Here is a 12,217-nt window from a genome sequence, read left to right as displayed (position 1 = left end):
CCTACCTTTCCGGTTAATTATTACTACTACTACTTATCATTTTGAAAGGAAAGGAGCAAGGATTTAATATTCCATCATGTAGAATGTATTGCTAAGATCAACTTATATTTGGAAAGTCAGATATTTTGGGAAAGATGCTGTATTTTTTTTGTGAGCTTTAATTGGGGAATACAGTATTATAGCCTGCTTAGGTTCCAAGTGGGTGGTAACTTTTTAACAAAAGAGGGTTCAAGCAGGAAAGTTCCAATAAACTTGAGTGGGTGCATGCATCTCACAAGCAAGGGAACTTGTAGGTAATGTGTGTTACTGACAGTCTTAGTCCTCCACAAAACACTTTGGGGGGTGATTCTATAACTAGATATCTCAGGTAGGCGCACCAATGATGATGTGCGCTGAATGTATCACTATACCAGAGTTTCCAAAGAAGCCCAATGTTTAAGGCTCTTAAAGGAGGGAAATTTCAAAACATGTACCCAATCCCACCTACTGGCATCTAGCTCACCAAAATTTTGCAGGCCCCAGCACTAACAAGCTACCTCCCCCCCACTGACAGTACCGTAGGAGATGTTTTATTAAAAACCAGTTCCTGCTGCGGGACCAGTCCCATCCTAAGACCTGTGAGTTTTTACAGCTTTGATCGCAAGATATCCTACAGTAGCAAGAGATGACAACATAATAGTCATATTGGGTCAGACCAGTGGTCCATCTAACCAGTATCCTGCTTCTAACAGGTAGCCAAATCCAGGTCACAAATACCTGGCAGAAACCAAATAGCAACATTCCATGCTACCAATTCCAGGGTAAGCAGTGGCTTCCCCCATGTCTCTCTCAATAGCAGACTATGGTCTTTTCCTCCAGCAACTTGTTCACACTTTCTTTTAAACCCAGATACGCTAACTGCTGTTACCACATCTTCCGGCAACAAATTCCAGAGATTAACTATTCTTTGAGGCCCCGATGCTCAAAACTCTGGCACTGTTCTGAATAGCACTGTAAAAATATCGCTAGAACAGATCAGAAGAATATGGTGAGATAATTTTGTATTCCTCCCCAATGTTCAGAAAAAAGCGCCTGAAACAAAACTGCTTTACCGCTGCAAAAAATAACGTCAGGTTGCTGCAGTAAAGCAGTTTTGTTTCAGGCGTTCTTTTCTGAACATTGGGGAAGAATACAAAATAACTTCACTATGAGCTTGACCACAATAGCAATCTACTTGCACTGTTCATCTGCACACTCATTTGTTCTCATGCTCCAGACGTCTGAACATTCTCTGTAGGTAAATGCAGGCACTAGTACAGTGCTAATGGCCTCTAGCGCCCACGTTTACTTTTAAGCATCGGGGCCTGAGTGAAAAAAATATTTCCTCCTGCTGTCGATGGACAGGGTTGCCCACTTTTTGATAGAGAAAAACATGACACCTGCTTTGCTCTATGCCACTCCCTTATCCTACCCCCATGCCCCATCCCAAGTCCCTTGCCACATCTACTGTTGCATCCTTCCCCCACTGCACCCCTCTACAACCAACTGTCCACACTAGGGTTGCCATCTCAGAAGAAAAAACTGCCACATGTACTAGGATTCTTTCACAAGTACTGGCTGATGTAATAACAAACTAAGGTCCCCTTTTATCAAGCCATGCTAGCGGCTGCCATGGGCTATGTTGGCATTGCTGTGCAGCTTGATAAAAGGAGACCTTAAATTATACTAACGTTTTCACTATAGCCAACACACAATCCCTCCACTGGAAAATACTATGCACAAACTTGTGCAAAAACAAGCTCAAAAACACACCAGCAATAACTCCTAGGATTCAAAGAGCAAGAACCTTAACCAAGAAAAGAAAGCATTGTAAATATTACACCGGGCCCTAAAACACCAATATACCACCCAGTGAGAAAACAACAAACAGGACCAGTACAGATCTCTACACAGAAACTACATGCTAGCAGAATACTACATCTTGGTCACACACACAAAACACAGAAGACCCTCAAAAAATATGAAAGAAGCGACCACAGATCAGTAATAGAAATATGAAAGCAAAAAAAAAAAAATGTACACTTCAAGAAGTCAGACTTGCATATACAGCAATACTAGAGAAGTAGAACCTGAAATGCAAGATATTAGATATACACATTTCCCAAAGCTGATATGATTTATACATTCAAAATAAAATATTTTTTCTACCTTTGTAGTCTGAGCATTTCATTTTTCCATTCAATTTGGTCCAAGTGTCTTTTCTGCTGTTCTCTGTACTTCTTGTCTTCCAAGGGTCTCCTGTACATTTGACATTTATTCTCTCTCCATATCCACTATCCATCTTCTCTCTGTGTCCCTATTTGTCCCGTCCAGCATCTCTCTTTTGTGTCCCTGTTCCTATCCCCCCCTCCCATGTTCTGCAGCTGACCTTAGTGTCCCCATCCTCAACTTATATTCACCATCATCTGTATCACCTATCCTACCCTTGTCCATCATTGCCCCTCTGTATCTCTGTACCTATGCTTACTCCATGCCCAGCACATCTTCTCTGTACCCTGTTGCCCCCTTCTCCTGCACCTCCACCCAGGGTCCAGCATTTCTCCCCTTCTCTCTCTCCTGTCTCCCCTCCCTTCATGGTCCAGCATATCTTCCTACATGGGTCCTGTGTCTCTCCTCTTCTGTTCCACCCCCCCCCCCCAAACTGGTCTCTGTCCCCTCCTCCTCCAGTCCTGTCTCTCTCTCTTTCCTCGTGTCCCTCCTTCCTGGCAATTCTGGTATATCTCCATCTCCCTCATATTCTCCAGGTCCAGCACATTTCCACTTTCTTCCAAACCCCCTCCCCCACATCCAGAACATCTCCACCTTTCTCCCCTTCCCTCTCCCAAAGTCCAGCACAGCTCCAACTTCCTACCTTCCTTCTCTGGTCCAGTGCAGCTCTCTCTACACCCCCCAGGTCCATAAATCTCCTCCCCCAAGGTCCAGCACATCTCTATCTCCCTCCCCTCCCCCCAGTGGTCTAACATCTCTCCCTCCCATTCACCCACCCCTCAATGATTCCACTGTCTTCTCTCTGTCCCCACATACTACTACTACTACTACTAACTAGCATTTCTAAAGCGCTACTAGGGTTACGCAGCGCTGTACAATTTAAACATAGAAGGACAGTCCCTGCTCAAAGAGCTTACAATCTAAAAGACAAGTGAACAATCTAGAGGACGAGTGAACAGATAATCTGATAGGGTGGATAGATTGGAGGACGAGTGAGCAGTTAATCTGATAGGGTGGATAGATTGGGCCATTTCATATTTCTAGAGCGGTTAGGCGCCGAAGGCAGCATTGAAAAGGTGAGTTTTAAGCAGAGATTTGAAGATGGGTAGGGAGGGGGCATAGCGTATGGGTGAGGGAAGATTGTTTCAGGCATAGGGCGAGGCAAGGCAGAATGAGCGGAGCCTGGAGTTGGCAGTAGTGGAGAAGGGTACTGAGAGAAGGGCTTTGTCCTGTGAGCGGAGGTTGCGGACGGGAACATAGGGGGAGATGAGGGTGGAGAGGTAGTGAGGAGCCGCAGACTGAGTGCATTTGTAGGTAAGGAGGAGGAGCTTGAATTGTATGCGATATCTGATCGGAAGCCAATGAAGTGATTTGAGGAGAGGGGTGATATGAGTATATCGGTTTTGGCGGAATATAAGACGTGCAGCAGCATGCTGAACGGATTGAAGGGGGGATAGGTGGCCGAGTGGGAGGCCGGTGAGGAGTAAGTTGCAGTAATCAAGGCGAGAGGTAATGAGAGCGTGGACGAGAGTTCTGGTGGTATGCTCAGAGAGGAAAGGGCGAATTTTGCTGATGTTGAAGAGGAAGAAGCGACAGGTCTTGGCAGTCTGTTGGATATGCGCAGAGAAGGAGAGGGAGGAGTCAAAGATGACTCCGCGGTTGCGGGCAGATGGGACGGGGAGGATGAGGGTGTTATCAACAGAGATAGAGAGTGGAGGAAGAGGAGAGGTGGGTTTAGGAGGAAAGACGAGGAGCTCGGTCTTGGACATGTTCAGCTACAGGTGGCGGTTGGACATCCATGCCGCAATGTCGGATAAACAGGCCGATACCTTGGCCTGGGTCTCCGCGGTGATGTCAGGTGTGGAGAGGTATAGCTGGGTGTCATCAGCATAAAGATGATATTGAAAACCATGAGACGAGATCAGCGAGCCCAGGGAAGAGGTGTAGATTGAGAAGAGAAGGGGTCCAAGGACAGATCCCTGGGGAACTCCAACTGATAGTGGGATGGGAGTGGAGGAAGATCCATGGGAGTGTACCCTGAAGGTGCAATTGGAGAGATAAGAGGAGAACCAGGAGAGGACAGGGCCTTGGAACCCAAAAGAGGACAGCGTGGCAAGAAGTAAATCATGATTGACAGTGTCAAACGCGGCGGAAAGATCGAGGAGGATGAGGATGGAGTAGTGACCTCTGGATTTGGCCAGGAGCAGGTCATTGCAAACTTTAGAGAGTGCCGTTTCAGTCGAGTGCAGGGGGCGAAAACCAGATTGAAGTGGATCGAGGATGGCATGAGAGGAGAGAAAATCAAGGCAGCGGCTATGAACGGCACGCTCAAGTAATTTGGAAAGGAAGGGTAAAAGAAAGATGGGGCGGTAGTTGGAGGGGCAGGTAGGGTCAAGTGAAGGTTTTTTGAGGAGAGGTGTGACAACGGCGTGCTTGAAGGTGTCAGGGACAGTTGCAGTGGAGAGAGAGAGGTTGAGGATGCGACAGATGGCGGGGGTGACAGTATGGGAGATGGTGTTGAGTAGGTTGGTGGGGATGGGATCAGAGGAACAGGTGGTGCATTTCGAGGAGGAAAGAAGGCGGGAAGTTTCATCCTCGGTGATCTCAGGAAAAGAGGAGAAAGAGACCTGGGTAGGTTGGTTGAGGGAGAGGGTTAAAGGGTGAGGAGGTGGTGGTGGCTTGGTCATGAACTCAAGGTTGATCTTATGCACTTTGTCACGGAAATAGTCGGCCAGTGATTGAGGAGAGAGAGAAGGGGGAGTAGGAGCGGGGAGCACTTTTAGGAGGGAGTTAAGGGTGGTGAAGAGACGACGAGGGTTGGAGCTGAGAGAATTGGTCAATTGGGTGTAGTAGTCCTGTTTTGCACGGAATAGGGAGGAGTGGAGGGAGGATAGCATGAATTTGTAGTGGAGGAAGTCTGAAAGGGTACGAGATTTCCTCCAGAGGAGCTCAGCGGATCGGGTGCAGGAGTGAAGGTAACGGATGCAAGGAGTCAGCCAGGGCTAGGGATTGGTGCGTTTTGTGGGACGGGAGATGGATGGCGCGAGGGTGTCCAAAGCAGAGGAGAGAGTGGTATTGTAAGCGGAGACCGCTTTGTCGACAGATGCGGAGGACGTGATGGAGGGGAGGAGATTAGAGATAGTAGATGATAAGGTGGAGGGGTCAATAGCCTGGAGGTTCCTGGAGGTGGTGGTTAAAGTTGGACGGGGTGGAGGGGGGGGGTGAAGAAGTGTGAATGTGATCAGGTGATGGTCGGAGAGAGGAAGAGCTGAGATGTGGAAATTGGAGGGTGAGCCGGAGGAGGAGAGGACGAGGTCAAGACAATGGCCGTCGCGGTGAGTAGGGGTGGTGGAGCACAGCTGGAGGTTGAAGGAGGATGTTAGGGTGAGGAACTTAGAAGCATGGGGGTCGGATAGGTCGTCAGCATGTACGTTAAAGTCTCTGAGAATGAGGGATGGAGATGAGGGGTCAAGAAAGACAGAGAGCCAAGCATCAAAGTCGGTAAGGAAGGAAGGGAAGGATTTATCAGGGGGGCGGTAAATGACTGCCACTCTGAGTGGTAGCGGGTAGAATAGCCGGATGGAATGGGCTTCAAAGAATGAGAAGCAGTGAGACTGCGGAAGGTGGAGGGGTTGGAAACTACAGGAGGGTGAGAGTAGTAGCCCAACGCCTCCTCCGCGGCCAGCTGGGCGGGGCGTGTGGGAGAAGAGATAGCCTCCATGGCAGAGGGCTGCAACTGAGGCAGAGTCTTCCGGGGAGATCCAGGTTTCGGTTAGGGCAAGCAGTTGAAGGGAGCGAGAGATAAAGAGATCGTGGGTGAGAGGCAGTTTGTTGCAGACTGAGTGGGCATTCCACAAGGTGCATGAGAAGGGGAGGGAGGAGGGGGGAAGGAGGGGAATAGAGACGAGATTGGAGACATCCCGGGATCGTTCGCAGGGATAGGATGGGGACAAGTGAGGGGGACCTGGATTAGGGTTAATGTCTCCCGCGGATAGCAGGAGGAGGAGCAAGAGAGTGCGGAGGAGGGTGGGGGAGGTCGGGCGACGAAGACGGGGTGTACTTAGGAGGAAAGGGGATGGGTTAATGGCAGGAAGGAAGTGCCGAAGGTTGAGAGCTAGGAAGGAGGAGGGGGACAAGAGGGATGGTGAGGTGAGGGATGGAGGTGAATAGGGTATTGCGGTGGCGGGCAGGGTGGGAGGGCAGCGGGTAGTTCTAATGGTAGACAGTGGGAGTGGGGGGGAAAGAAGATTAGGAAGGGACAGGGCAAGGAAGAGAACATGGACAGGGGCCATGGGTGGTGACTGTGGTGTAACAGGTGACTGTATAGTGACTGAGGTGTTAAGCAGTTAACAGGTGTCAATGGGTGACTATGTAATGACTGAGGTGTTAAGCAGATAGATAGGGCTTGAAGCTAGGTTTTGGGTTGGCGATTAGGTAAGTCAATGGCTGATAAGCTAGCAGGCAGGTAAGTCAATGGCTGAGAGGCTCGCAAGCAGGCAGGCAGGTTACTCGATTTGTTAACAGGCAGATGGATTGGAGCAAGCCGGGACAAGCTGAAGCAAGCAGGAACAAGCCGGAACAGGCAGGAACAGATGGACAAGCTGGACAAGCAGGAACAGATGAACTGTGTCAGGATGAGCAGACGGGATCAGGAAGACTGGAACTAGCTGGATCACGCTGGAGCAGAAGAATCGGAATAAGCAAGGAGAGGCTGGGTCAGGCAGGCTGGAACACACTGGAGCCGATGGACAGCAGGGGGAAGGCTGGATCGGTGGCTGGAACTAGCTGGACACGCTGGATCCGGTGGACTGGGGCAAGCCGGAAGAAGCTGAATCAGGCGGACTGGAACACACTGGAGCTGATAGACTGGAAGGATCAGGCGGGCTGGAACAAGCTGGGCTCAGAACTGGAACGAGCTGGAATACGCTGGCTGGGTCAGGCGGGCTGGGACATGCTGGAGCCGATGGACTGGAACAAGCGGGCTGGAACACGCTGGAGCCAATGGACTGGAACAAGCGGGGGAAGCAGGGTCAGGCGAACTGGAACAAACTGGGATCATATGGGTCCAGCATCTCTCTCCCCATGCCCTGATGTCTCCAACTTGATCACTGGCAGCAGCTGTAATCAAGATAGACTGCCTCTGACAACATTGGGTTTTGTCTGGTCAGTGTTCCGCCTGGGCAGAAACAGGAAGTTGCATCATAGGAGATGGGGTACCATACAGGGAAAGATCTGACATCAGCAGAGGCAGTCTGCCTTATTGCAGCTGCTGCCAGTGATCAAAGCCAGGTGGGAAGATATGGGGGGGGGGGGGGGAGGGAGAGATACTGGACTTTGGGGGGGGGGGGTGCAGAGAAATGATGCCAGACTTAGTTGTAGAGAGTGAGGAGAGGGAAAGGGAGGGAGGGAGAGAGAGAGAGAGATGTTGTCTGTACCCTGGAGTAGGAGAGAGCGATCAACTTGGCCATTAAAAAAACATCCAGGTGGGAGGCTGCTGAGCAGGTGTTTTTCACTCCCAGCAGGACAGTAGGAGATATGGCAGGTCTGTGATACTATTATAGAATACTAGCATGTCAGCACTGGCATGCCTAAAGCTGGGCGCAATTGTATACGTCACCTGGCAGGCATAAATGGGCACACCGAAGTGTTCCATGCTATGCATGTAACTGGTAGTATTCAATAAGCACATAAATTGGAAACACACCCATGCCCCTCCCACATGTACTCTACCTATGCACTAAAGCACTTACACAGTACCTTATAGAATATTGCAGTGCACTTATACATGTAAGTGCTTCTATTCTGTGCACTTACATACAGTTATAGAATTGCCCTTTTTGCTTCTTTTATGATGCACCCTCATATGGCAGGAAACAAGGGGTACAACCAGCACTGTACCAAGGGCTGTATGATGAGCAGTGCAGTTGCACAGGGTGCAGATACCGTGGGGTGCAAAAATTACTTCCAGACCATCTTCTCCTGTCATTGGCAGTGGCAAAATGGACAGAGAGGGGTGGGGGGGCACCAGTGGGCAAGTCACCCAAGGTACATCTATAACTTGGTACAATCTTGGTTGCAATGAGAACAATTGCCCTAGGCCATCATGCCACAAGGGGGGTGGGTGGGAGATGAACTGCAGGAGCCTAACTGCAGGTTTTAGGACCTCCTATCAAATTTCTGCCTTGGGCTGCAGCATGTCTGACACAAGCCCTGTCCACACAGCTCTAGGGTGCAGGATTATTCTCACCAGAGCCAACTCAAGGCATGAACCAGGTGAGGCACCAGTTCACCTTCACTGTTGCAAGAGTGTGTTTTGCTCTAGCCTGCTATGATCTCTGTATAGACAGCATAGATTTAAACAGGAGAAACAGGTAGGGGCTCATTTTCAAAGTATAGCACTCAAACACTAATGCAGTATCAAAAATGTTGTTGTGTTAAAGTAAAACAATACCAAACTAAATATTAAACACCTATCAATCACATATGTTTCCGAGTTAAAACATGTGATTTTTAAGGAGAAAAGGAGACCAATGATACCCTTAGGGAGCAACCCATGGACATAACCAACCTTATGAATATCGTGCTGGTTCATGGTTTCTTTCATTGGTCTCCACAAAACTCCTTTTTTTGAAAACATGCAATTAATTTTTAAAATTAATCTAATCATTTGAGAAAAATGTAAAAAAAATGATGAACAAAAACACTTAACAATGTCTGATACCACAGCACTTAACAAGTTCAATGTGGCCACCGCTTCACCTGGTATGGCTTCTTCAGGAACTCGTGCTGTTTTAATAGGGATTTAATCAAGACATCAGACTTTCTGTAAAAGACAAATTCAGTTAACTTGTGAAACATACCATATGGTTTACTAACAATCCAAACCTTAGTTCACATTCTAAAGATCCTGTCTTTAAGATCCTCTTTTTAACGTGGTGCTTGCACGTCACCCGCTTATACATATGGAGAGCCAATAAGGATCCTTCTTTGATGTTTAAATTGATTCAATAAAAGACATGCCAGTCTGTCACACTATTTAAACTGTTTGGTTCCAAAGTTTTCATTTGAAAAATCCATCTGGCTTCACATCTTTGCAATTTTAATTTTTGATCACTTCCCCGTTTTGTAACAGCAATTTTTTAAATGCAACAACATCTCAATGTGTCAAAAGAATGTTTATATTGAGTACAGTGTTGCACGAGCGGTTCTTTTACATTCTGTCTTTTGATGTTCGATCTGTGTTCTAACATCCGTACCTTCAAGGTCCTAGTCGTCATGCCAACATATAATTTGTTGTATGGACATTTCACTACACAAATCTGACATGTGCCATATCTGTAATTTGATAATTCAACAGTTGTTGGTGTTAGCATTTGTAGTAAGATACAACCAGTTAGATTGTATTAACCTTGATTAATATAGTGTTGATAAACATCTATAATGCAGAGAAAGCCGACGAAAATGATAAAGGGGATGGGACGACTTCCCTATGAGGAAAGGCTAAAGCAGCTAGGGCTCTTAAACTTGGAGAAAAGGCAACTGAGGGGAGATATGATAGAGGCCTATAAAATGATGAGTGGAGTGGAACGGGTAGACGTGAAGCATCTGTTTGCGCTTTCCAAAAATACTAGGACTAGGGGGCATGCGATAAAGCTACAAAGTAGTAAATTTAAAACGAATTGGAGAAACGTTTTCTTCACTCAACGTGTAATTAAACTCTGGAATTTGTTGCCAGAGAATGTGGTAAAGGCGGTTAGCTTAGCAGAGTTTAAAAAAGGTTTGGACAGCTTCCTAAAGGAAAAGTCCATACACCATTATTAAATTGGACTTGGGGAAAATGTACTATTTCTGGGATAAGCAGTATAAAATGTTTTGTACTTTTTTGGGATCTTGCCAGGTATTTGTGACCTGGATTAGCCACTGTTGGAAATAGGATACTGGGCTTGATGGACCTTTGGTCTGTCCCAGTATGGCAATACTTATGTACTTATGTATGTGTATAATGACCTTTATTGCTCATCTCTATGATCTTTGATGTCCTTGTCAAATTTGCTGGACTAAATTTTTCTTTAAGATTCATGCCTCTTGCAAATGCTATTCTTAAATTCTTTTGTTGAAACAGGGGATGTGTTTGAACAATTTCCCATCTGCTGCGTATGATGTCTGCTACTTTGGAACTGGCGACTGTATATTTCAATACCATTGTGCAGATGTCATCTGAGGAATTCTTAGCACATGGACCCTCCAAGAGAAGTTCCCTGTTATTGTACTTGGCTCTTTTATATGCTTGATTTAATGTATTTTTGGAATAACCCCTTGCTTTTAATTTGTTGACTAAATTTCTTGCTTGCTTCTTGTACGTGCTCACATCTGAACAAATTCTTCGTATTCTTAACATCTGTGAAAAAGGTAAGCTGAGTCCTCCACTGCATGCAAATTTCTCTCATGAATATTTATTGTGGATATCCTGAAAACCTGACTGCCTGGGGTGCCTCCAGGACCAGGTTTAGGAACCACTGGGTTAGCCTAACTACCATCAGAGGAAGACACAGTCGTATAATTAACATTATAATTGTGTTCACATTTGGGTAATAACTGAGAAAATGCTGTTATCAAATCATATTAGGAAGCTTGAAGTCGACTTGTTTAACTTCTGCTGAATATCAACCAGATAATAGTTTTAAGGCTAGATTTTGTTTCCTGAACTCTTGCTGGCTTATTTCCCCTCCACCAGATTTGTTACTCCTTTATTTTAAACAAGAGGCTAAGAAATGATTTACTCTGGTTTTACAACAAAGAAAACTCATCAAGCTATGCATCACCATTTGGAAAACTTAAATGTCATTCAGCTCCAACTCTTCTATTGCTGCTTTCCCTTAGCCATCATTATTCCCAGGACACATCTATATACATTATTCAATATCTCTCTTATCAATAGTAGTAATAAACAATATTAAGTACATTTTTATAATATACCACTGCATTTTACAAAACAAAAGGATCAAGTTCCCACAAACCATCTTTCTCCTTTGATCTAGACACAGGAAATAAAGATTTTAAATGCTCCTAAGTTTCAACAATGTTTGATGTGGGATATAAATGTCATAAATAAGTAAATAAACAAATGGATAGAAACTCTTAATGTTGAGCACCTGATTCTCATAACATGATGTCTGTTTAGTGGCCCTTTACCAGGAGAAAAAACATTTCTGCACAAATATAACACGTGCTAGGGTGTCCCTATAACCAGTCCCTCCAAATGACACACTGATTACAATTTATAACAAATTACTATTCTACCATGAAAAGTTATTCTGTTATAATACTTCCTTTGTGTACATCTGTATGCTGTACAAGCCAGCAAGTGGGATCAAATAAAAATACTACCGAAATAATAAAGAACGACAACATGGATGCAGCAGCTCATATGTTTGTTTGCTTTGTTTTGAGTGTATGTGGATGACAATTGCATGGGGGAGGGGAAAGATAGATTAACCTAATTGACTTCAACTTTTTGACATCACCCCGTCTCCTGTTTTCATCCAACCTCCTTGGTGAGTTCAGGCCCAGGAGACCTTCATTGTCCTGAACATAGGTGCCAGCTCTATGGGTGCCAGACCACCCCCAATATTTGTCCCTGTAAATCTGTAGGTCTGGGGCAGAAAGGACTATGCTGCAGAGCTACAGGGAAAAACAGGAAGGAATGCTTCTTCTGTGTCCTAGCTACTGCCTCCCCCTGCAGCCCGTTGGCTATCTCTGACCAATAGATGAGGGGGAGGAGAGAGTTGCTGTAGACTAGCAGCTGCCAGTGAGGAGAAGTGCAGTAGACCAAGGAGTTTTAATGACAGGTTTTGCTGTTACAAAATAGACTTGTAACAAAATAGTCCTTGACAAATTGGCCCCTAACAAAAAAGCCTTTGACAAAATGGCCCTGGACATAATAGCCCAAGACAAAATGTGCCCTCCCAGA

Source organism: Microcaecilia unicolor, chromosome 1 (genome assembly GCF_901765095.1).
Source record: "Microcaecilia unicolor chromosome 1, aMicUni1.1, whole genome shotgun sequence".
Lineage (NCBI taxonomy): Eukaryota > Metazoa > Chordata > Amphibia > Gymnophiona > Siphonopidae > Microcaecilia > Microcaecilia unicolor.
Note: the sequence above shows the minus strand (reverse complement) of the source record.